This window comes from Numenius arquata, chromosome 10 (assembly GCF_964106895.1).
Source record: "Numenius arquata chromosome 10, bNumArq3.hap1.1, whole genome shotgun sequence".
Lineage (NCBI taxonomy): Eukaryota > Metazoa > Chordata > Aves > Charadriiformes > Scolopacidae > Numenius > Numenius arquata.
Genome location: NC_133585.1, coordinates 33,047,466 through 33,072,987, shown reverse-complemented (window position 1 = coordinate 33,072,987; position 25,522 = coordinate 33,047,466).

The following is a 25,522-nucleotide window of genomic DNA, read 5'->3' as shown; positions in this document are numbered from 1 at the left end:
ACTAAGACAAGTACAACATTTTGCATCTACTATATGAATATATTTATTTTTTTTCTTATTACCATACTAATTAAATGATCCAAAGAAGTAGAAATAAATTAAGCCTCATTGCTTTCATTTTTAGCATTAATAATAATAATTTTGCATTTGAAAGTGTAAGTGGATCAAATTAGTATTCTTTCATACATATCAAAAAGTGTTTCAAGGGAACCTGAAACACCTTGGAAAAGGTGGGTAAGTACAATTGTTCTCTCACAAACAAGGAAACAGGTATATATGGGGCATTGCTGTGCATTTTAGTGGGGGTGACATGCACACTGCAAAGTGCTACTTTGAATAGCTGGGTAGGCTTAGCATGTTCAGCCTGGGAGGGCAAAGGCTGGAGGAGGAAAGGGCAGAGATCTGCTGAATCAGGTGTGGCAAGAAGAAAGAGGACCGAGATCAAAGGTATACTGTCATAGAATCGTAGAATCATGGAATGGTTAGAGTTGGACGAGACCTTAAAGATCATCTAGTTCTGATCCACCTGCCATGGGCAGAGACACCTTCCACTAGACCAGGTTGCTCCATCCAACCTGGCCTTGAACACCTCCAGGGATGGGGCATTCATCCTTTCTGAAGCAAGAACCAAGACCCATAAAACAGAGCCAGGGGGAGCTGAGTAGCAAAGAAGGGATGGTATGGGATTGTACGGATGTGTATCTTGTATGAGCTTTTGTAGAAATTGGATGTGCACCTGGAACGTAGTTTTCTGTGTAGGCTTCTGCTCATGAGCACTGTTGGAAAATAATACTAGGCTGGATGAACCCTTGTGCAGAATCAACATCATTTTTTTAGTGTATGTGTCTGAAACCAAATGGTAATATTTTAAAGGTAAGAAAATAATTACATTGCAGGACAATGGAATTTTAAATTCTAGTTAACTCATTACCAGCAACTAAAATTAAATTCTACGTGTGTTGACAAATCACAGTGTGTACGAAAATAAAATTATTCAAAACCAACAGAAATTAATATAACGAAGTTTTCAAGATCATGCATTTTAAATACTGAATTATTGTTAAAACTGATTGCTGAGGTTTAATAAAAATACTGGAGATAAGAACAGCTGCTTGGTAATTATTCAAAAATGCACACGCTGTAAATGGATCATTCTTATTAGTTTATTAAACATGGAAGGTCTGTTCAAGCATTTAATTGGCTTTAAAGGAAACAGCTATGAGGAAATTCATTAGGTATTAGTTAATTACCAAACAAAGTAATTGGCACTTAATAACTATTTTGATTGATATCTTTGTTGGTCTAGTTCTAATCCGCTATTTCATCAGAGTGTTTTATACACAGGATTACAGATGGGTTTTCGAATACAGCTGTTTCCCTAAGAAAGTACAGTGATCTGTCATCCGTGACCAGGAACGACAGGGGCATGAGGAGGTTTCACATACGTAGAGAAATGATGTTCTAAGAGAGGAAATTCCAGCTTAGGAGTTGAGTGTGACACCTGAATGTACTCCTCACAGGAGAGAAGGTCAGCATCAGGAGGGATGGCAGATCTCCCTGGATTTCCTCAGCCTAAAGGTAAGATTGAACCTTCTTACACAGCCTTGCCATACTGGTACCTTTCTGGGCATGCGCAAGATCATCAAGTATCTGTGGAAGTGAGGTCTAACAGACTTTGTGAGGGGTTTTGAGGTTTAAGCTCTAGGTCAGGTTGCAGCCATCCCCATTCTGCTGAGATGCTGCTTTATGTTTCCTCTTGGGGAACTGGGTCTGTATAACACATGAACTTTTGCTTTTCCCAGAATGATTAGAAAAATTATAAAAAATGTAACCCCATATCAAAATTGTCTTGGACCGTCATATATTTTGCAAAGCCATTTTAAAGAAGTTTTTAAAAGCAGTGGCCTTCCAAAGCAGTTTGCAAACACTTGGCCCAGAAGCATCATATTCAAAAAATAATTGTATAGAAAGTGTACCTGATCGGTGCTGACATTATAGATGTTTCGATCTGACAAAAGAGCTCTTCCAAATCTTGTCTGAATTTACTTTTGCCTGAAAAGAAACGAAATCATCTGCTTTTTAGACAAGCTATTGTTTTGCACAGTTCATACTGACAAAGATATAAACTACAGTGACATCTATTAATACTGCTGTAATTAAATGAAACACAGCTCATAACACATTTGAATCTTTTTGACTGTTTGACATTGATGTCATTCCTATGACCATATCTCCAATAAGTTTGAACAGAACCATTTCTCTTCCTAATTTTTATATATCATATAACATTTCAAAAAAGCAACAAGGCACTCAAACCACTACAGAGAGATTATTGGAGTTCTTGTGTGATTATAGTCATTTGGCTTCGTGCCAGCTAACACCACCTGAGGTGTAGTATAATTGCCCAAATCTGCAATGCCTGTCATGTTTTATTTGTTAAGGGTCTATCAACATTATCACTATCAATCCTAATTAGCAATGATAGGAAAGTGATACTCATGTTAATATGTATGAATACACGTAAGTATATATATTTGCATAAGGTGTGTGTAGTGTATATAATATATATGTGCAGTTCATTTCTGTATGTATTTATTGTTGTATAGTAATCATAATATATGATTAACTTATATATGATGACTTAATATATATATGATATATGATGACTTAAAACTATGTATAAAATACATTGTAAAACGTGTAAGTACAAAGAGATTTTTCATATATATACATATATGCACACCTTTTGTTAATATCATAAATACATGTGTGTATATTTATGTCTCTTTATAAACTGCAGCCTGTTTGTACCTGTGTAGAAATAGGAACTTCATTAATGTCACGTTAGGATTCCAGTCAGGTATTCTGTGAATGAATGTGTTGAATTCTCATGAAACATAATCTTCAGCAGTCAAATATTTTTTTACTAAAATGCGTAAAATGGGATTTATTTTGAATGACCTGCTAATGTAATGCCTAATTAATTTAGAAATAGTACTACAAATATAATATCAATACAGTATTTAACATCTGATAAATGAAGAAATAAAACATATATTTATATATTCATTCCTTTGCAATAGAATACAATATTCCCAACTATCAGATTAACAAGAGGAATAATAGATAAAACGTAGACAAAATAAAGATGGAAGGTAGAATAATAAGGCATCAAAGAATAGTGGAACCTGGAGCAGGAGAAAGAAGGACTCTTTTGGACTTAATTAAGAAAGAATGCAACTTTGCGGCTTGAAAAATATTTAGAGCAACTTGTGTGAGGTAGGGATCAAACTTTTGTACCTCATAGAAGCTGAGATGAGGCTACATTAATTAACATTAATGAATATTTGCTTGGAAACTATCATGTTGACCATACTTAGAGAATAAGGAGCATTCTATTAACCGGATCATCTACACTATTGTACTCATTTTTCTGTCACATGAAATGCAACACCTCATCCCCTCCGTGCCAGTTGAGAACTGAAAAATACCCACTTCAACAGAAAAGCCAGTTGATCCTAAATGTTCGAGTAAGTTATATTGGAATCAAGATATCTGAAGACTTACCAGAACGTCCTACATGTTCACAAATAGCCCTTGCATTCAGCGGGGAGCTATTTGTATGCATGTGTGCTACCCAGCATCCCGTTTGGACTACACTACCTCATTTCAGAAAAAAAAAACGGTCTGTCCAGACAGGCTAACTATGATATTGAGTCACTGACATTCTTGTACATAACAAACAAAATAAAACAGCTCCCTGCCATTCCATCTGCACAACTATGATGGCATTTATCAAAGCCTGTGCTGCAGGGAGTGATTGTAGGTACCGATTTCTTCACCTGGGATCCAGACTCCGGCAGTGCTGCATCATTTACTCCACAGTGACTGGATTATTGTGACCCGTCAGGCCAATGCAATGCGAAACAGAGAGAGCAATGGCTTTCCACCTGTCAATTAAAAGTATAGGTAGTGCAATTTTCAGCTCAGTATGTTGTACCCTAAGATCTACACTAATATGTCTTTTCTTGGCGACCAGACTTTGTTCATGTTGCCCTTCAAAACCTACTGAATGATTCAGCCTACTGTATTACTGAATGATGAATGAATGGGTAGATCTAAGTCTAGTCCATTAAATAAACCTCTGCAGGTGATAAACATTCACACATTGCTGAATTTGTTTGCATGAATTTATCCAAGGTGAGCCTCCGATTCAAATTAATGAAGTTACTATGGCTTAGATATAATTCAGATTCACAGACCCAAAGATATAGAGAAATTCTCATGTTCTACAGGCAGGCAGATATCCAGAATGCCTCACTTAGACATGGCTGCTTTAATTTTTAGTACCTTTGATCTCAGACATAGCATGCATGAGGCAGCCAGACTTGAGCAATAAGAATAGCACTGTCTTAAGACTACATCAAGACCTTGACCTGCCTAAGAATGACTTCAAAAACATCTCTCTGAATGCCATACCAGTCCCACAAGTGTCACTGTTGATGTCCAGAGGCTGGATAGTGTGGGTGACAGTGAATAACCTCCATTACTGTGAATAATCTGGCCCACTTGGATGGGTGCAGGACTAAGCTTTGCGAAACAGAAGGTGGCATGGAGCATGCAGTGGGGGAGTATTAAAAAAAAGTGTGTGCAACTGGTGAATCAATGGCCTACAAAATACCACAGACACATTTGGATTGATGGATTCAGACTGGTGATACATCTTAAAGGGATTCTTTTTTTTTTCCTTGTCTTCCTTTCAGGAGGAAGACTGTACGAGCAATGATTCGAATAGGAAGCTGAGCCTTAATGATTGAAGAGAAATACCTGTGTGAAGGCATGTTGCTATTTATCATGAAAACATATTTTATTTTTACTAAGCAGAACTACAGAAAACAAACTTTTCATCTGTTGCTTCAATGATTTTTACACTGTACCAAGCAGGTTATTTGTGCTGCCTCAGGAATGTCAAGCTGAAACATGACAGAAGGCTGATCTCCTATCTATTTGAACGTACCCTTTAAGGTCTGGGACTACATTAAAGACTCTTGACACCAGCAACGCTGAATATTTCCATGCTGTTTACAGCCTGAACTGTAACAGGCAGGTTCAGTGTTAACAGCTATTAGCATGGGAAAAAGGAAAGAGCTTGAATCAAAGAGCAGATGTTGGCTTATGAAGGAGCTGCGGGTAATAAAAAGACATATACAGAAAAGGACATTGTTTTTCAGGAAGCACTATTACTCAAATTTGCAAACATTATTCATACCAGCTTCTGTAGTATGAATGGCTATCTCCTGGGAGCTGCTGAAATTGTTTGACAGTACACATTTGGTTAAAAAATTTTGAATCATGCAGGCTATGAAGCGTGTAATAGAAAGTTTCATGTTTGTACCCCTTACTTTGGGGGAAGAAAAAAACCTCAATCAAACAACATCCCCTCTCCTTCTTTCCCAGCCAAACTAAACCCCAAACCTCTTTCAGCTTCTAAGCAAGCAGAGGGCTTTGTGGGACTATGAAACTGCTGTTACTCCAAGTCCAGGAAGAATGGGTGTATGATACAGAAGCAGATGAGATCCTCAGATTTTTTTTTACATTGTCAGGGCACAGTTTAAGCCATCATGATTTACATGAACTATGGATCTGGCAACATATGTATATATATATATTTATATGTATGCTTGTTCCCCTCTCTGCCCCATGGGGTTTTCTGTGCCTCTGTAAGAGATGAGGGCCCACCCCGGGACTATACCCTGCTTTTCCCCTGAAACACCTGCTGACTCTCCACTGCCTAACTACAACTCTTGACAGCTGGTGGTTTGCTTTTAAGAGGCTTTAAAAGGCATTTAAAAATTATCATGTGCGAAAATGATGCTTTATTTCACTACTGCTGTCCTTCTGATGATGGCTATTCAATATGGCACAATACAGGGTTATTTTGATCTTCTTGCATAATAGCAAAAAGTATGTGACCAACAAGGGCCACCACTGTGTGGTGGAGTCAGCATAGATTAAATAACAATGATGTCCCCTAATTTCCTGTGATTTATAGGAGCAGTATTAACCTGTCTGGTTTAGAAAGTTCACATGGCAGCTGCCTCCTCCGGTGGATGATAAAATTGCTCTAGCACTTTCTCCTAATTCGCATTGACCACAGAGTTGGTGAGACCCACTGGAGCAGATGCTGGGACATCACTCAGATACTCTGTTCCTGGCAGACATTTCCTTCTGCCAGCCTTGGTGCCCCATGAAAGGAAGAAATTTCCAACGTGGTGAGTACATTCTTTACCCTGGATGGGAAAACAAAGCAGGGCTGTGTTTTGTTTTATTTTGTTTTGTTTTGTTGTGTTTTCTCAACAGGACTAAGAACACCTTGCTTCTACCACAGAGGAGTCATAACATTTCTACCCTGTAAACTTGAGAAAATTCCTACTGTGCTTGCAAATTACCTCCATTAATAAGAATACACCCCTTTTTTTAGTCCGTTGTGCTGTATTTTAGATTTATCCAGACGTGAAAGGCAAGAAATATCTACTGGGACATGTGCTATAAGGAAATAAAAATAATAAAATGACAGAGGAAGACCAGAACATTAAATCTGAGGTTGAAGAGTATTTTTATGTCATTTCCATAAAAAAAGAGAAGGATAATTTTGTGGCCTTTCGAGGAACTATATCAGATTTTTATATATCAATCCTGATAATGGGTAGCAGATTGTTTGAGATAAAACCCACCTACATAAAAGAAGAAAATCAACTGCATGAAATAGTTGTTAAATATTAAAGACAAATGGACAGTTATAATATAGTCAAGACAAATAAGCTGTAGCATGCTTTTACTGAAAATGCAAAGCTGAAAAACATATAAATCTTTTCTCAAATACATTGAAGTTTATAAATTCATAATATAGCATATATATTCAGTATATTCTTTTTACATTGTAACTGAAGTATACATCTGGCAAATAGCAAACCAAGTAATGAATAGAAAAGTAATATAGTATCATGTTTGGAAGCCTTTTGTCATGCATGGTACCACTGAGCTCTGAGTACATCACAAATACCAGAGAGTGTCAGGAAAGTGCTGTTAAGACAGGAAGGGAGAGGGAATCTGTCTGAATTTTTATATCAACTCTATAGTGCCAAAAATATCGGCTCCTCTGTATTATAGCACATCTTACGCATGGTCCATAGGTGTCAAAACACTCCTTGAAGAAAACAAGTGCCCCCTCATGCCCCAATTTAAGACTAGCAATCAGACTCTATAGTCTTGACAAACTAATTTTTCAATTGCAAAGGCTTGGGTGGCAGTCTTTGCTGTCCTCAGCCACACTGAGTAACGAAGTATACTTTGAGTGGACCAACTCAGTCAATACATACTCAGAGGGTGAACTATTCATTACAAGGGTATCAGCAAGTGGCCTTGGTGAGCACCATAACACATATTCCACTTCAATATTTTTCCACACTTTTTCCAGTTCGCTAAAACTTTCCATTTTTCTTTTCAGGAAAGAAGAAAACCCAGAAAGTGGATTTTTCTTAAGTATATCAGTTTTATGGATGCTCTTTTTCCTAAATCAGGTCTTAAATTTTTAAGGCTACACAGGCTGGAAATACCTTGAGGTAATGGATGTGTGAAGCAGAGAATATGAATAAAGAAATACGAATGGTTATGAATATAAAAGTCTGAGAGGCAATGAATGGTTTTCATTCAGTGTGATCAACCAAGCACAAAGCCTGATTCAGTATGAATGGGCATGAGTGAAGCAGTGTAAATGGAAGTCAATATGACTATCAACAGAAGATTAGGAATGTGCAAGGCAGAGTTTGACAGGGCATTTATAAGCATGTCAGATTACAGATTACGATGAGAAAGGAATTTTAACTTTTCTAATACAAAAAGTGAACACATTCTGCTTCCTCAGAATATAAAATTCCATTTTATGAGCAAGCCTTTTACCCCAGACCAGAAGTATGCAGGAAAAATGAAGAATATTTATAGGTATGTGTCACTGTCCAGCACACGCTTTTTTTCAAACACAGTATTTGATTGTTAGGTAGATTTTAGTAAAACATAATTTAATGTGAACAATATAGTCTATGAAACAACAAGTAAATGACATGGATAAAATGTTAATCTTTTTTTAAAAAAATGGTAAGAACAGAAGGGTAAACAGGCACATTAGGAAAAATGTAATTGTAGCTGGATTTTTACTCCATTAAAGAGTTTAATATCAGTTTCCAACATGCAGTACAAATGTCATGAATCTTGGTTTACCTGGACAGAATGAGACATCCTAAGTGTCTAGGCCCCTAGGAAAGTGCTCCTATATTAAATTGGTATCATTTGGAGATGTCTTTGACAAAGAAATCTGAAATTGTGAAGCTTGCTTACCCCAGGGGACTAAGGGGCTCCTCACTTGTAAGCAGCATGCATATCGACATTTTGGGTAGAATGTGTATCAAGCATAGGTGTGGTCTTCTGGCCTTTAAGGAGAAAATATTATTTTTAAATAAACTTGGCCTTAGTGTTTGGGAAGATGCTTCTGATATTATAGATGCATTCTTATTCATATAAATGGAGTGCTTAGTACTTCTGGAGATTAATTAAACAGGTTGTCTTTTCACTCCTGGGCTTTTGCAAATAACCAGTAGGTGAGATTACATGGATTTAGGACCAGAAAAGGTATTATATTTTATCTTTTGCAGAGGTATTATTATTACTTTATTACCAGTGACAGCAGGGAATCAAATTTCTTCAGTCTGAGTAATACTCCTAGCTAATTTAGGGTCTTACAATGTCATACACACATTGTTATCCAACTACACCGTGGGGAGTACACCTACAGAGGGAAAAACCTGTACTGAAGTTTACATAGTTATAAGTCTGATTTTAGACATGCATGCATATATATGTGTGTGTGTGCCTAGTTGCCCTATGATACAATTGATATCCTGTACTTTTGTTTGTTTGGCTGTGGTAGGATTTTTGTTTTCATCCATGTGCACTGTGTACACAATAATACTGAATTTTTCCTTCTGTCTTCTCTAAGTACACGAAAGTTTGGACAGAAGTTTTTTTTAGCTCCGTTACCCCCTCTATTTGAAGTAGAACTAGAATTTAAGGGAAGCATGATGTATTTTGATTACATTTTGATTATTATGAATTACAGGAGCTTCTACCCATGTTTGGGAAGCATGAGTGAAATGAGGTTGCCTTTCTTTTCTCTAAAAGGATTGTTAGTATATATACCTTCCTATGTAACATCTTTCTGAAGAACAGCCTATCTTATTCACAAAGACAGAAAACCTAGAAAAATAAATTAAGATTTAGATTTTTAACTTGTGATCAATTTGGAAAAGTTGATGCCAGCTGAATTTCTATTTGATATTCACATTACATTCAAGGTGCAAAGAAATAGAAGCCACAACATCAATAACACAAAGCTAATGTACATGTCAACTTCAATATTATACCTGTACTACTGGAATTCTTGGTTCAATAAAATCTCTATATTTAACCATGATATAAGCCTTAATACAAGAGCTAACTTTTCACAGAATGTCTGAAGACTGGTGCATCATTTATCTAAATCACCTAGGTGGGCTCTGTGCTATAGATTGAGATTAAGTCTTCTAAAGCAAGGAGGGGTTGTTCTGGAGCTGTCATTCTTTGCTATAAGTAATCTCCAGTGCTTGTGTCCCACATCCCCAAACTGACATAAAGACCTACTAGATGTGGAAGCTGAGTTTCCTGTGTGAGTGTGGCCTATATTCCTCCTTTGTAAACTTTAAAACTTACAGATGGTTATGCTTCTAATACTAAAGGATATTGGTGCTCAAGAAGGCAAAAAGCTAGTACCATGGTATCTACCCTACCCATGGTAACCTGTGAAAATGCACAGCTATTGATATTTACAATTGTATTCCTATCCCTTCTGCAAATGGAGAAATGCTCTTTTCTCAAGTATTTCTTTTGCAAAATGTATATGCTTACCCAAAGAGCAGAGAGATCAGTGTGAATTTTTCACTGTGTGTACTTGAGCTATTTGGGATGGAAACGGATCAGGAATTTCTTTGTTTCTTTCTTTCTTTCTTTCTTTCCTCCAGAGATAAGATTTTGAGGAATTTCCGTTTGCGCTTGCATGGTAAGATTGTAAGTGAGCTCAGTGTTATGAGTGTTGAAAATGGATCAACTGTTGAAAATAGTTGCTGTTTCCTAGTTCTGTAATTGGCAATGGTTATTCCCTCTTCTCACTAAGGCAAACAGAGGCCACCATGATTTATTCTCTCTTTTGAAGTCTATTCTCTGACGTACTAAAAACAAAACAGTGTTCTCAATAATTTTCTGCAGGATTTTGCCGCTTAGATTTTTCTCCGTTACATGCTGGGGAAGGCAGGGCTCTTTGCCAGAGAGGCTCCTTCTTGTCCTGTTTCATCTCTCCGATTCCTGAGATAAGTGCCTTTTCTGAAGCAGTCATTGCTGATGTGTTTTGCTGATTCCCTTGCAAAACAAATGTGATAATTTTTTTTAAAAATAGACTTTCTTATTATACATTCATCAAACCTAGAACTGATGTGAATTCTATTCTTTTCAGAATTATGGGGAAATGCTCCATACACTTTGCTCTTACAATTATTTGACATTCTATTTTATCAGTCTCTATGGGCATATAGAGGTTTCAGAGGCAATACTAGGAATGAGAAATAGATGCTTTAACAAAGTAAATAAGTTAAATAGTGGGTGTCAATCACAATGGCACTATTAACTTTTGATAAATGGTTTTCTTCCAAAAATATTTGTCTTGCTGAGGTTCATTTAGAAAATTTGAGGAAGACCTTCAACAGAAAATACAATACAAATTCTCTTACACTCCAAATAGGCCCCTATATATTCAGACATGATATTCTTACTTCTCAGATAATTGTAATTCATCACAGCAAAAAGTAAAACTCAGATAGGTACTATAACTGTAACAGCAATAGACCCCCAACCTGGACACATATGTTGTTTCAGAGATTTAGCTTTTAATGTCAAGGTTAAAAAGGTGAACCAAGAATATCTTCCAGATTAGTGTCAGATAGACTGAGGATATTTGCAGTGGATAGTTACAGGAGGTGCAGGAATTAAATAATTTGAACTTGATGCCTCTTTCTGTCAAACACTGAGATATTTATCATTTCCAGATCATAAATATTTATTGTTTAACTGCCTGGTAATGACTTTGATACAAGTAAGAGGTCCTTAAAGTAAAACAACTTGGTATTTTTGGAGAAAAAAAAAAAAAAGTATAAAATGCTAACAGTACAATCTCACAAGTAGCCCATTTGCTTTCTGGACTCATTTTTTGTAGTCAGATTCACATAGTGTATTTTTGGATTTTATTTGCTGGTTTCGAGCTGTAAAATAAGTTACAATATGTGTGTGTATGTGCATGTGTCTGTGCATCTGTGTGTAAACCAGAAACTATCAATAATAATGTGCTTGCTTCTTCTTAAGTTATGTGGGCATACTGTAATTTATGTCCTTCCCTTTTGACACTGTAATCCTTTCATGGGAATGTCACATGCAGTTTAATTCTTCTTCGCCTCTGTATTTTTGATTTAATTGCTATAATCAGTGCAAATACGTCCTCATTTACATATATTTCCCTCTGTGTATGCATATGCATACAGATCTACAGAAAATAGTTTCTCCAAATGCATTTCAAATCACCAGAGTGAAATATCTGATAGCAAGTGACACAATTGAAGTTAAAAAAAAAAAAAAAAAAAAAAAGCCAGAGTCTTACCTTGTCAAGACAGACATAAAGCAGGATGGAAAGCACTGCACAGTAACATTTTGCATTTTCCGGAACAAAACAAGTGAGGGACTTCCGGATGCATGAATGGTTTTTCAGGTTTATTTTATTATTATTGGCTTCCTGATAGTGTTCAGCGAGGAAATAGCTGAGCACATTAGCAGCTTTAATGTTCCTTCTCATTTCAGTTCACCTCTGAGGTAAAAATTTATGTTAATTCTGTGGGTGGGGAACTGCCTCAATTTAGAAAGCATCTATCATATGTGAATCTAATTAGATTACATGCTCTTATAAAACATCTCATGTTAAAATGGGCCTTTTTTCATCAATATTTCCATTACAGTGCTGGGTTTCTTAGTGATCATTTCAGTACAATGCCTACTTTTACAAAGATTTAATAATAAACACTTTATCTTTGAAATATGAAGGACCCATTCCTATTGACATGATGGTTCAGTTTGGCCCCAAAGTTCAGTTACATCAGAAAAAGGCTTCGCTCTGATGTTTCCTAACGCTGGACAAATGTTTTTATTTTTGGATTAAGAAACTATTGTTTAGTTAAAGTAACTCTTCCAGAGCTTGGCTTACATACCGTGACCTTGCACTGCATTACCCCACCTTTTACCTACATAAAAAATAGTCTTTGTGTAAATAAATCCCTGCATTAATTAAGTGGTTACTTTCTTAATCCACGGATTTCCAATTTGTCAAATCCTACTGTGAGCTAATATCTGAACGCAGGAAAATTCTGTCCAAAAGGGGAGCTGAAAATCTGTCCTGATAATCATCACGGGGCTCTTTTACCACTAATTCATATTTTTACATGTCTATTTGTAATAAACTGGTGCCCTTGCTGACTTGTTTCATGTCCCATCACTACAAAAATTCTCTTCTGGTTTTTTTTTTTTGGTTTTGTTTATTTATTTTTTTTTTCCAAATTGGCAATTAGGAGTGCTAGGAATAAAATGGAGACAACTCTATCCAAATGTGACATAAAATGTATTAAGGAATTGCTACTGGATGTCAGCATTCAACATGGTAACTTTATTAATTTTTGTTACATTTGTCTGTCTTTTTGGAGGTAGCAGACTGCGAATTGCTCGTACATTCTCTATAAATGTTTTAGCTTTCCTAATTATTCAAGTAACACCTGGACTCCTGACTCTACCATTCAGAAATGCACCTCTATTATTTGAGAACTGTTCTGCAGTTTGCATTTTTTTGTCACATTGAGATATAAAATGTATTTCAGCCACTAAATGATTCAAAACCCATAGAAAGTAAGGAGTCTTTCAAATTCCAGACTTTGAATCACATTTAAATATGTATATTAGCTCTAGATTTTAGACTAGCTAATATGAAAAGAACAATGAGATTTATTGCTGCCTTACAGATTTAACTCTCATTTCATTCTTGTAAATGAAAAAAAGAGTAGGAAAAGGGTAAAAAGAGAAGGAAAACGCTTCTTGTACATACTTGTTTGTATATACTTGTTTGCGTATAAACACTTCTGTTGGTATGCTAATACATTCATACTTACATAAATAGTTCTTACCTAAACGTTTATTGTAACAAAAGGCAGCCTCTCCAAAGTACATGGAAAACCAAAGGAAGTCTGGTAGAAACATGGCTGAACCAATTCACTGGATTTAGCAAACATGTTTGTGAATACATTATTCCACTTACTGCCCAGTAGTAACCAGAAGTGAGATAAATCTTTTCTAAGTATACCTGCCTTACAGTAGATCTGTAGAGAAATCTTCCAGGTTGCCATATAACATTCAAATAGATATGAGAAAAAATATATCAAAACTCTCTAAAAAAAAAAAAGAACAAAACAATTTTGGCAGGTTCCTTTTATATTTATTTTGAATAAAAGGTCAAATATCAGCTGCTGAATTACTCACAGAAATCTTATCCTTTAATTTGTCTTGAGATTACAGTCATGGTTTTCAGAACCATGCAATTCCACATTATGTCTCAAACTATTATTACTGCGACTAAGGAAAATTGCACTATTTTCCAGGAAAGACATTACTGACTCAGACCTGGCTCTTAACTGTGAAACTTAGCCCTGCTTTGAGGACTTGAAGAAACTGGATCATTTGGTGGGACCCATTCACACAGTTGGGATACATGCTGTTGGGATAACCTCAGAGGCTTCAGCTGTGTTTGCTTTTATTTAGGGCTACACAGGGTAGAAAAAAACTCTTTCCATACTTTTTTAATGTATGTACAGTCCCTAATGCTTAATTATAAATACCTGGCACTCTTAGAAAAAATTGCAAGAACCACTTCAATTAATTTGTTATATAAAATATAGCCAAATTATTAGTCTCAAGTCAAAATTTAACTGCAAAAGCTGGAAAATGTTACCAAATTTAAACTGAATGTTTTAAAGGGTTTCCTGAACACAAACTGATATGTAAGAAGCAGAAAAAGTAATACATTGATTTTAGAAGTGTACCAAATACATATATTAGGTATAACCAACTACATTAAGGTAGGTATCACCAGGTGGCACTGTTACAAATATTTGATTTATCTCAGCAGTTGATAACAACTGGGTGACAACAGTTGTGCAGAAGAAAGAAGAAACTTACGCAGTTGCATATTAGCCTTACCCCTTCTTCTGGCGTCCTATTCTGACAGTGAACATAGCCACAGAGGGTTTGGGGTCAGGGTGGTAGGCGAGCAGAAATCAGTGATGATTCTGTGTCTCGAGACATGCAAATATCCATATGTGCAATTTAAATGTATAGTCTAATGGTACTGCTAGAGAAGATAAAACTGTCTGTGAATGGCACTCTGTTGCTGTGCAACCTCTGGACAACGCAGTTCTTGGCAGAAATCATCGTTGCAGTATTATGTCAATAGTATTATGGCAATGGCTTCCCCACAGGATGAATTACAGAGATCGGGTGCAATTAACAAGACCCAGGGTGCTCTATCTTGGACTGATAGGAAGAAATTATGAATTCGACATCTTACCTCAGAGGACACCCTTTGAACTAGGCTTCCTACATCTTCTCACATCTTCATATGGGCCACAACCATTTTCATGCTAGTCTGTGAAGACTATGTTTCTTTAACAATCTTAAAGTTTTTGCATCTGTGGCATTTACATCCATTACATATGGGGAAGAAGATAATGGGTCTTAGTTATGTCTTAAACAAATGTACAACTAAAAATGAGTACGTAGGGGCAGAGTGAGTAAATAGTCCTGGGACCACGGGCAGATATGTCATAGACCAGGCTTTGGGAAATGCTCTCATAAATACTTTAAAATTGAAAAAGCTATTGATTTGAAATTAATTAATCACACTGTCATTCAAAACCCAGTCTGGTGAGTACCTTATCCATGTCTGAAAAAACCTGGATCCATTGGTAAGGTACTAATTCTGGTAGTTTGGGGTCCGCCCCCCCCACCCCCTTTATTATTTGCTGAGTGTTTTTCTGTACTTTGTTTGGTTCATGCTTTTGTAAGTTATTCTATCAGAGAAGGCAAGTGTGTGTTTCTGTGTGTACTTGTGTTGTCTTTCCAGCCTCCACCATTATACGTCATTTTTTCCTTTGGTGACATGCTGCAGTAATGGAATATTGGGAGAAAACCAACAGCAAGAAATTCAACACAATTTTACGGGGTTATTTCACAGAAACATGCTTACATTTATTTATGGATTTTTCCTGCTTATGACAATCCCGTTAACAGCAGACCAAGGAAACTTCAGCACTGTGTAACATCACTAGATGTAGATTTGCTCTACCAAATCATTCCTAATCTAAAGCAGGTTAATTTCCAGGAGGTTCTTATGTCCGCTTTAAGCATTAGAGACATGGTTATCCTTTGAGGTGCAGCCTGTAGGTCAAGGAGGATTAGCTTTTTACTCTAATATGGTCTCTCTAGATGTACTTAGGTATAATCCCCAGCGAGGATACTGTGTGTCTCCTGAGTCTGACAGCAGCTAAAGGGCTGCCTAGCTGGGGCCTCTCTAGGAGCCATTCTTATTACCCTAAAATAGACTTTTAATTAAGACTTTATATTAATGATACCGATGTCCATGTCCAGAGAAATGAAAGGTAACAAAGTGACCAGAGGCAGGTCAGAGAGCAGCTCTGTTTTGTTTTTTCTAGGACAGTAAATGCATGAATGCAAGCAAAAACCACAGCAGATAACCCAGAAAGCAGGGCATGGGAAAAGTAGAGAGCGGCAGGAGTGGTAAGTCGCCTCCCCCTCCACACACCCTCACTGAACGGGTTGGCAAAGAACTGAAAGGAGGAGCACAAAATCCCAAGGAGCATATAAACAGGATAGGACTTGAAAATAGCCATTTTTGCTGAACTCATTGGGTCAGGAGATTCTGGGATTTAGATCACATTATCAAAGCAACAAACTGAAAATACTCACAAGTCCAGAGGGGCCTTAACAATTCTTTAGAAATATGGTGATCCGTGAAAAAGAAAAACACAGACAAACAAAAAACCCCAAAATGCTGAATTATATCAGTTCTGGTCTCACCAGTACCACGAGGAACAGCAGACAGAAAAGCATGCCACAGAGCCGAGGCAAAAAGCATGAAATTGGGAGTCAGACAATGCTGAGAATGACATGCTTAGAGATAAAACCGTGCTCAGTGTCACTGATAAATCACTTAGGTAAAGGCATCTGAGGAAGGCTGTTTTGGGAGTGCAAAAAGAGATAATCTGCGGAGCTGCAGTGCCACCCAAGCAAAGATCAGGACTGCACTGCGTTTTGAAACCAGCACCGGCTCCCTCGCCAGCCGTCCTGTAAAACCACGCGGGAGGACCAGCCGCCTTTGAGCCAGAGCAGAAGACCCTCCACACCTCACGCCTTGGTAGTGACACCACCACCAGCCTGTGCAAATTTTCTGTTGCAAATGCAGCATTTGTAGCCACTGTCTTGCTTTTCAAAACAGCAGATTTACCCCAGGGGAAAAAAAAAAAAAAAAAACAACAAACACCACCACAAATCCCCGGCTGAACTCGAATGTGACTAATCTCCTCTTGTGGGTGTAGTATCGGAAAATAGGACAACCCCTACAGCACATGCAGAATGTACTCCAAGAAATGTACTCAGGGGGTTCAAGTTAAGCACAGGCGCTGAGATGCACCTTTTAAAACAGCCCATATCCCAGTCCAGGTAAAGAAATTAAATTAAGTACCTGTAATCTAGTCCCAGGAAACACTCTGCAGTCACCTTAACAGCGTAATGGCTGAAGAAAGGCTGCTCTTCGACCTTTTGCCATGGAAGTACCACAAAGGCCAGTGTAGCTCAAACACAACTAAAGATTTAATGCCAAGCAGACATCCCAAAGCATCCCTGAATACTGATCACAAACACCCAGAAGTCTTCAAGGAGTTAGCAGAATCCCTTAAGAAATACACATATATATCTGTATTCATCAATCATCTCTGTCATGCGCAGCTGTAAAATTTATGGTTGCAGTGACAGAAAGCAGCAAAGGACACAAGCAGCAGCTAAGGAAACAAGGGAATATAGGCAAAAGAAATATATTCAGTCTGTGGGCTAAGATCATGACATCAGCCCAAAAGAGAAATGGTAGAATTTGGATATAACCAAATTCCAGCAACCTCAGAAAGGCTAAGCTGTGATAGCAAACGGTAAAAGCCAAGTGGCCTGCTAAAAGTAACCCTGGTAGGAAGGATGGATCCTGACAAGTCAGATTAGATGAAGAATGATATTAACTGTGCACTTTCGGTTCACCCTGGGGCAGGAACAAGTTTCATTGCCTACCTTTGGGAATAAGGTCAGCTAGTGAAGTGTTGCAACAAAAGGACAAAGACTACTTGGAAACCTTACAGGCATCCAGGAAATAACTGATGACATAGTAATAATGTCATCAGTTCCGGCGAAACACTTGTCTATCAGTGCTGAAGAAAGTGAAGACGAGGGCTCATGCAGAAAATACTGAGATCAGGGCAGATAAGATCCAGCTCATGATAAAACAAATCAACGACATCGGATAAAATATTTCATTAGGAAAACAAACAAGAAAACAGCAAAGCTTTAACCATATCATACATGAAATCTCCCTAGGACAAAACACAAAAGAAAACATTGCATAAGGTCCTTCCTTAGATACTTCACAGTGTAGAAGTATTTCTGGATGTTTTCTCCTTGCAGATGATATACCTCTGATTGCTCCCTTGCAGCAGGTGGGCATAGGCATAGGGAATGATGAGACGCTACAATAAATAATGCCAGCTCTCTCTACTACCCTGTGTCAAATTCTGACACCCCAGCAAGTAAGACATCAGTCACGCAGGTGCATAGAAAGATAGTCAAAGGGTTTCTCCACTAAAAAAACTAACTCATGTGTCGCATTGAGAAGCTACCCTGCAGTGTAACACAGAAGCAGATGATCAGCACAAAGCCCAAATTTAAGTGGCAATTTGCTAAACGTCCTGAAAGAAAAATGTCTGTTAATATAGGCATTGCACAAGCTGCCAGTAGGAGCTGACGGAAACAAGTCAAGAAATGAATTTCAGACCGAAATATCACAATTTAACCAAATTGTTTCTGTGACACTTTCGATCCTTCCACTACACTGGGTGGTTTGCATTTAGCTGTGTCGTTTTAAGGAAAGGCCAGGTCTCTCCAGCTCTTCCTCCTCTTATGACTCCTCAATGAGGTTTTTACATGGAAATGTGCCTTCTTGAGGCTTGTTTGAGAATTTAATACGGAAACGGGTGAGCCTGGCATTAAGGACTAATCAGCACACTGCCAGAATTTCTGTGGTAGTCTGCTCATGCTGCAGGAAGGTTGTTTAGGTGAAGAAAGGACAGTGCCATATTGTGAAGCTGTTTTCTTCCCAGTTTCTAACATGCTTTAAATGGTTTAAACTTTATATTCTCACCCATTCCAGGTTCCTGAGGAAAAGTCTAGGAAGCAGTTAAGAAAGCATAACAGAAATACCAGAAAGTTTTAGCCACCCCCCTGTGCCTTAAGTTGTTCACCAGGGGAAGTTGCCTGGAGAAATGACAGAGATGCTGTGCTGCGGCAGCTCCAAGACACAAGTCCTGGCTTCCGAGGCAGATGTCACAAACATTTAAACAGCTGTCAGAGCCCACTCAGGCTGTCATCAGGCCTGACCTTAAACCCAGTTTAGTTTTTAAATGTTAGGTGCGGGAAAAAGTGGAAAACATAGAAAAAAAAGCCCCAACACGGTAAAGTTACACAGCTGCCTGAAATATTAAATGAAAGGACTGAACATCTGTTCACTTGCTTTTCAAACTTTAATGGTTTGGAGAGATATTCTGTTGTCTTAGATCTTTAAGAACATCTGAGACCCATGCAGCTTCAGCACCTGTGAAAAATCCCCTCTCAAAACATGCATACACTTCAAAGCTTATTATTCCTGTTCTTTGCCAAACATATGTTGCCCAACACCACAACAAATTATTAATAATATTTAGGTCCTACTTGACTTTTGTGTAGAGAATTTTCCTGAGTGAGCACCAAAACACTACTTAAGCAACTACAAGCTTGTAATGCACCAAGTCAGAAAAGACCACGCACAGAAATTGCTGGAGAACTGTTTACTAGGAAATAAGCGAAGTATTAGATTGAGCCATTTTTGGTTTGCATTTGTTTTGGGGTTTTTATTTAGTTGCTCCTTCCTTTTAATTTCAAAGTTTAAACTAATTAGTGTTTGCCAGGATCAGGGATTGTGTATAATGAACTTGTAAGCTTCCTGCCACAGGATACTATTGACATAGTTAAGGGAATTACGAGTGGGTACAGGAGGGAAGTATTAGGCATTTATATGAATAAGAATAGCTTCTGCAGTTAAACTATATGGTTTATATTTATATCGGCCATCAAGCCCCGTATTCCAGGACATAGGATGTAAAATAGAGAGTAGACAAATCCATAGTATAAACATCATTGTAATTTTAGAACTAGATGTTTGCAGTGTGCTTGTGGGACCAAATATATAGCACAAAGTTATACTTTGCATATTTTTGCAATACCAGGCTTCAAGAAGAGACAGAAAATGAAAAGAAAAAAAAAACTGGTCAGCAAGATTTCTGTTTATATTTCTGTTTTCATTTCTAATGGGTTTCCACTGGAGGCACTCCTCAGGGATAACTTCCTTTGGTTACCACAACTTAGAGCCTCAACTCTGTGAAATTTCAGCATGCAGTATGAGATCACAAACTTTAATTCCACATCTGGAATATTAGCTTTCATTTAAAGAAGATCTAGATGTAGGTGATAATTCTTTCCGTATGTAACTTTAAAAAGAGAAGGCATAAGACCCTAGAGAGACGTTGGCTACAAGCAAAGCTAGGCTAACTTTCTTGCCACTCATGCATTGTAATGTATTTTTAATGTTTTATAAGTTGATGATTCAAATGAAAAAATGTATACCAGTGAAAGTAAACAGGTAAAATTAATAATAATGATAATAATAACAGCATTAATAATGCAAATCCCATATAAGTCTCTTCAAATTCCGTGAAAGATAAAATGCAATTTCTAAAAACCCCTAAAACTATTAATAAATCTTCATTAAAAATTAAAACAATAGAATCAAAACAAAAGAGTGGAGGAATAAAAAGCTATGGCACCGTATAAAAGTAATTAATCAGACCAAATGAGAAGTATTTTCAAAACAAACACAAACTGTGACAAGAGTTCAGGATTTGGGGGCAAGGGGCTGCTAAAGACAGAAGAAATTATATGGACATAAAACAGAGTAGAAAGTGTTACGCATTACCAGGAATTCACTGTTTTCCACTGAAGGAAATAAAAGAATTCTTGGCTATTTATACAAAGGAAGTTTCATCATTAGGTGATTTTTTATTTTATAAAATAAAAACTAAGTAGTGAATAGAAGGCAAATTCTGCCACCTCACATAATTTTTGAATTGTGGTGCTGCACATGCTCTCATACTATTGCACGTACACTTACCATGTACAGAATACTCATGCAGAATGAAGATTTTTTAAAACTCTCATTTCCTATATGAAACTAGTTCAAAATCAAAAATCAGAAAGTATGGCTTAATAATAGAGTGTTAGATACAGAGTGTGAAAATAATTCAACAAAGATAAGAAGAAAATTGATTTAGGAAGACATCCTGTTTGGAAGTAATCCATTGTTGTCTGAAAGCTGAGGCTTAGGTGCAGTAAATTTTAGATACTAGAAATATTTTGCCCTCATACATGTACACAGCTATGAGACTACAGATAGGGTGCCCTGATTACAGATATAGGCTGTACAATGGCCATTTATTGAGCTGTGCGGTTTTAGACGCCATTCCACATTTAACAGCTGTGATGGAAGACCTCTGTGATATTCATTCCAACACTGACACCCTCAAGTCATATTTCTTCCCTTGTCACAAAGTATTTATTTTTATCAGCAGCTTGTCATTCAAGTGTATTAAAAAAAAATAATGGAGAAACGGGCAGTTGTGGAGCCTCTATGTCAACCGTGAAGATAATGTCTCTCAATTTAGTGCCGCTATTTTGTTATTATACATTCATAAATAATCAAATATCAGTTCAAAGACTCCAGGCAACAGAACTGAGAGAGAGGACCGAAAGCATAGGTGGTATTGAATTTTTCACTTACTCTCCCAAAACAAGTCATCCTGTTAATAATCTGGCTCTCATCCCAGCCAGACATAACACATTTTGAGGTTGTCTTTCTCCCTTGCTGTGTCAGAATTGGCAGCTATATTCACAACTAGAAAGTTTCTGAGTGGTCAGACAGGTTTGTTTTGTATTCTTGCCCTCACGCTAAAGACTTTTGCAGTGCCGGCGAACAGGAGAGAACAAAAGCAACCGGCATATCTGCAGTTGCACATTAGCTGGGCATCACATGGAGATGAACTCGGAAAGAAATACATTGAAACAAGGTGGACAGTGCAATGACACAGGAGAGCTCAAAGTCTGAAGCCTGAAATAATAAAGCTGAGACTATGTTAAATTTATTACTGCTCTGATTTGTATAAACACAGAGGCAGGAAACAGAAGCTGCTAGCTGTTCATAAGACAGGAAAAAGACGATTTGTCATTCCATGTTATATTAAGAAGAACGTAAAATAATAACTCTCTACTGGGTTAAAAACTGGCTGGAGGACAAGGCACAGGCAGTGGTGGTAAATCCAGTTGGTGGCCAGTCACAAGTGGTGTCCCACAGGACTCGGTACTGGGGCCGGTTCTCTTTAACATGTTTCTCAATGATCTGGATGAGGGGATAGAGTGCACCCTCAGTAAGGTCCAGATGACACCGAGTTGGGTGGGAGTGTCAACCTGCTGGAGGGTAGAAAGGCTTTGCAGAGGGATCTGGACAGGTTGGATCGATGGGCTGAGACCAATGGGATGAGGTTCAACATGGCCGAGTGCCGGGTCCTGCACTTGGGTCACAACAACCCCCTGCAGCGCTACAGGCTTGGGGCAGAGTGGCTGCAGAGCTGCCTGGCAGAAAAGGACCTGGGGGTGTTGGTCGACTGTGGGCTGAACATGAGCCAGCAGTGTGCCCAGGTGGCCAAGAAGGCCAACAGTATCTTGGCCTGTATCAGGAACAGTGTGGTGAGTAGGACTCGAGAGGTGATCGTCCCCCTGTACTCGGCACTGGTGAGGCCCCACCTTGAGTACCGTGTCCAGTTTTGGGCCCCTTACCACAAAAAAAGACATTGAGGTGCTGGAGCAGGTCCAGAGAAGGGCAACGAAGCTGGTGAGGGGTCTGGAGAGTAAGTGTTATGAGGGCGAGCTGGGGTTGTTCAGCCTGGAGGAAAGGAGGCTGAGGGGTGACCTTATTGCTCTCTACAACTACCTGAAAGGAGAGAGTAGAGAGGCGGGGGTCGGCCTCTTCTCCCAAGTCAGGGGCGACAGGAGTTGGCCTCAAGTTGCGCCAGGGGAGGTTTAGGGTGGATATTAGGAAAAAATTTTAAACTGAAAGGGTTATTAAGCATTGGAATGGGCTGCCCAGGGAAGTGATTGAGGCACCATCCCTGGAGGTATTTAAAAGACGGGTTGACATAGTGCTTAGTGACATGGTTTAGTGATGGCTTTTTATCAGGGTTACGTTGATGTTTGGACTAGATGATCTTAAAGGTCCCTTCCAACCTAGACAATTCTATGATTCTGTGATTCTAATAAATAAATACTTATATGAAGGGCGGTTAAGGTCTGTTTCTTCTCCAGGAAAAAAACCACAATGATTCTCAGTACTGACTCAGCACCTACTTAATAAGTTATTCACAGACTCTGATGTCATGCAACTTACACTTTATCATGTTTAAGATTACAATTTTATTCCTAATCGGAACTGTGGCAGGTGGAAATTCAGGATAGAACAGTCGTGGGACAATCATGAAGCCAAAGTTATTTCTGATTTGCTGCTAATCATTCTGTAATGTAACTACATTTCATATACACAGAAAATCAAATCCATCATACGCCTAATGTAACTGTCAGTTTTGGCTTACAGGTTCCTCCTGTGATTAGGCAGTGGTGGTGGGCACAACAGCTGCACGCCATCTTTAGCAAAGCAAACGCACTAGACTTCCTTCTGTCTATGGTTACCATGTCTTGTGTTCTCATGTTGAAGCAGTTAGGGAATATGGCTTAAGACTGTCCGTTGCTATACCTACAGTCAGATGCTTATAGGACGAGGTATAATGGCTTCACACTGGAAGAGGGTAGATTTATATTAGATATCAGGAAGAAATTTTTCACTATGAGGGTACTGAGGCACTGGAACAGGTTGCCCAGGAAAGTTGTGGATGCCCCATCCCTGGAGGTATTCAAGGCAACCTGGTCTAGTGGGAGGTGTCCCTGCCCATGGCAGCAGGGTTGGAACTAGATGACCTTTAAGGTCCCTTCCAGCCTAAACCATTCTATGATTCTATGATATCCCCATGGTTCACCTCTATTTGCATATATGCTTATATACTAATGTCTGTCAGTTTTTCAAGCATGTCTAAAAGGAAAGTTACCAATGTAAATCAGAACTCCGCCTTCAGTATTACAGAGACCTGGAATACAAACCTCAGGCATTTCATTGTGCTTTATGTAGTTTCTTCATATTCTTCAGCTGAAGTCAAAATTTTGTATTAACAGCATCACATATTTCCTTAGGGGACTGATGCTAAAGGCTTATCTGAAAAGGAATATACCCTTTACAAGTAATAAATGTACCGTAAATATGTAAGATCAGCAAGTACATCCCAAAATGTGGTATACTGATTTATTATGCACTGTAACTCCTGTTCCATTCTATGAAAAAAAAAATATATAAAAATTTTATCTGTTTAAGAATACTCTCTACATAACATGGCTTTATTGTGCACATTGAGTATATGAACCCTTTTTCTATCTTGGAAGTGAGAATCTATTCTTTTTTAAGCTTTAATCTTTCTTCATAAAATGTATGACACTATATTCTGGATAGTCAGAGGATGCTTGACTTGATAGATCATGTAGCGATCTAAGCCAAAACCTGCTGATTTTAAGCCTTCTAATGAACTGCTGTCCAGTTCTGCCAGCCAAGGTTGGAAAATGCTGTGTCACTAAATTGAGAGACATTATCTGACAAGAACATTGTGCAAGAGCCTGTGAGCTTCTGCTTCTGCTGTGCCTGAGCCATGCCCACTGGCATGCCTGGGAGTCTGCGAGCCAGGCACTGCTCTGCCTTTTTTCCTCTGAAAGCCCCAAATCAATGGCTGAGAAAGCAGACCTGTGGAGAAGCCCACAGTGGTAGCTGGCAGCCTTCAAAGCAGAAAATGGGATGGGCTGGGTGCCACCCTCAGCCCCTTCCTACTGCAGGGGGAGATCCAAACATGCAGATTTCTGCCACCCCCAGAGTAGGAGCCGTTTTGGGTGGAAGCCTTTGCATACTTTTCTTCCCTACCCCAAAAATTGTCCCACTCCATAAAAAAGACTTACAGAGGAGGGAATGGGTAAAAAATTCACTCCTCTCTTGAAGTTCCAAGTTTGACTTGCTAAATTCTGATAATACTATCTTGAAATGCCTATCTACTTCAAGGCATTGTGTAGGAGCTGTAGGTATCTAATTCAAAGACACCTGATGCTATTGTGATGAAGGCTACAATGTGCCGCTAGTTTTTTTTGCGGGGGGGCAGGTTAGTAGACTCTCTGCTTTTAAAGTAGTAAGTTGCAAGAACCCCCCAATTAAGAAATTCTGGTTAACCTTCCTTTATAATTCTCCCTGACTTGGCTGTCCCCTCTGGCACCCTCCAAATATGCCCTGCCTAGCATTTTCTTTCCATAGGAAATACTGAAGAATCCCACAACATTCTGACATATAGCAGGACACCAGTATTTTTTTAGCCCAGCTCCCTAACAGTGCAGTACAATAGACATTTACAGTTCTGTAAAATTAAGCTAATGTGTTTAGTAAATCTGTTTTTAGAAAGGTTACAGAATGTACTGCTCTTATCATTACAGGTGAAGCATGGCTTCTATGCATTTGACATTTTGGAGTGTTTTTTCATAGATCCTAAAAGGTCTTTTTGTCATATAATTATCTAAAACTTGTTCCCTTAGGAGACCTGAAAATGAGCAGCTTCTCTGTTCACATGCATCAATTTGCTCACATAGAATATTGATCCTCATGAGGCTCTTCTTGCTCTACATCCCACTAGAAGGGCTCAAATATATTTTGTAATTTTTATATATATATGTATGTGTCTGTGTGAAT